The sequence below is a fragment of the Centruroides sculpturatus genome, unplaced genomic scaffold (genome assembly GCF_000671375.1).
Source record: "Centruroides sculpturatus isolate CEXI.00-Female unplaced genomic scaffold, Cexi_2.0 scaffold348, whole genome shotgun sequence".
Classification (NCBI taxonomy): domain Eukaryota; kingdom Metazoa; phylum Arthropoda; class Arachnida; order Scorpiones; family Buthidae; genus Centruroides; species Centruroides sculpturatus.
Genome location: NW_019384859.1, coordinates 388,022 through 390,373, shown reverse-complemented (window position 1 = coordinate 390,373; position 2,352 = coordinate 388,022).

Genomic DNA, 2,352 nt, shown 5'->3' with positions numbered 1-2,352 from the left:
ACTATTATATATATAATATAATATAAATAAAAAAGTATTTTCTAAATCTTATGTATAAATGTTCCAGAATCATTTTTAATTAAGATCTCAAATTTAGTCAGACTTTTTATGAAATATTTTATTAAAAAAAAAAAAACAGAAAAGATTTCATACTGGTAATGTGATTTCTGCCACTATGTTCAGACTGTCTTTCAGTGGTTGTGGATTAAAACAGTAAATATATATTTTTGTATACTGGTGGCCTTATTTGCAAATGACTCGTTAAATTGGCTTTATATTCTTCTAATAGATAAAAGAAAAAAAATATAATAGTTAATAATTTTAGCTGTATCTAATATTCTAGTATATGGGTTGATTGGTATATATAATATATACGTACTGACAATCTGACAAATTAAAATTCTGTTGACATTTGACACTGTTGTATAAGTATTGTACTGTTTGTGCTATGCCCACCTGAATCCAGTACAGAACAATAAATGTAAAATTTTCAGTGTATAATTGTAATGGGATTGTTCAGTTTTATTTTCTCAACAATTGTCTTCATTTTTTTTTTAATTTCAGAAATCTTGATGATTATGAGTTAACCATAGTTTACTAATTTATTCATTTTTTTCATATGACATTCATGATGTAGTCTGAAATTGGTTCTCATCAGTCTTAGTCTGTTATTTCACTTGTTTAAAGAATAATTATGAGCAAATGCTATTTAAGCAATTTATTATTTTGTTACTTCTATAGAATACTAAAAAATTACTTTTTATTTTGTTGATTTTCTAAGTACTTTAGTTTATTCCAGGAATATTTATATTTTTTATGAACTTGGTTTATTAAGGCACAAATGAATTTTATTAACTTACTTCAGTAACGACAAAGTTATTTGGGAGTTTGCCAAGTTATGGTAATTTTAAAACTAACATACCCTAGTTTACAGAGGTCTAAAACATTGGTTATACAGGTACAAGTTAGGTATAGTAAACTAAAAACACTACATAAGATACATTGAAGTCAAGTTAGATATATTGTTTGCTGCTGCTGCTGATATATTTCAGGAATTTAGGTATTTCTTTTTACTTAGAATAATATAATTATTGATATTTAAAAAATAAAACTCTATTTGTAAGTGTTGCGCTTATTTGAAACATTGCCAAGAAGAATTGTAAATAAAAATATTTATTTCTTGCACTAAAAGAATTGGGTCATGTAGACTTCTGTCTAGACGCCAAAGTTCTACAGGTTTCTTGATGGTTAAGAAGCAACAAAGTTTGTTTATTTTGATTCGCGATTGATCATAATAGATTTTTCAAGTCGAGTTAAACCAGAGATTTCGACACGTCCTAAGTTTTCGACTTCGTTTTTAATAGAAGCGGAGGGTAGCGAAGCTTCTTATAGAATTGTGTTCGTTCTCAAAATCCTTTCGATAGATTTTGATTAAACTTTGCCATTTTCTAATAATTGCGACGTGTATTCCAAAACTACATAAAAAATGGGGGATCCATTACTTCGTTTTTGAGATATAAGATCGTTTCACGAGCGCGCGCGACAAAGTGATATCGCGCGACTTTGTCGTGCGATGTTTCACGGTCGCTAGCATGTCTTATGGGCTTATAGAATCAAGTTCGTTCTCAAAATTTAATGGATTCATTTTGATAAAATTTTGCCATTTTCCATTAATTGAGACGAGGAATCCAGAAATGTAATGTGGGTCTATTTAAATGTAAAAATTCAGCAACGAATCGTTTAACTTTTCCGACAACATTTAATATTCTGGTGGCGCTGTCTGTTACAATATTTCATTATAAAATGGCAAAAAGCTTAATTTTCAGAGTAGGGACGTGTTTTATTTTAAAAAATTGTAAATGATGATAATGAGTAAAATCGATATTGAGTCCGACTTTGTTCGAGATATGACACACGACCGCCCTTTATACACATCGTCGACCTTAAAGGACCAAAATTTAATAGCGCAAATCTTCCTGCAAAATTTCAGAAATTTTCGAAAGCACATGAGTTAAGCTTCAAAGAGGGTAAACAAAATCATGCCCCCCACAATTTAACATCCATACGTAGAGGGGGGAAAATGTTTTTGCATTTCTCGACGTTTTAAGATTCCCTAAGTCCAAAAAATGTAAAAATCTTTGGGGAGGGTCATTTTTTGACCGATCGCAATACAGTCGACCCCCTATAACACTGTTGATAATTCCGTTTTATATGAATTCCATGTTGTACGAGTCACTTAGATTTTACAAATACGCGTGCCGGGCTGTGAACGGCTCACGTATTTGGAAAATCTAAGTGACTCGTACAACATGGAATTCATATAAAACGGAATTATCAACAGTGTTATAGGGG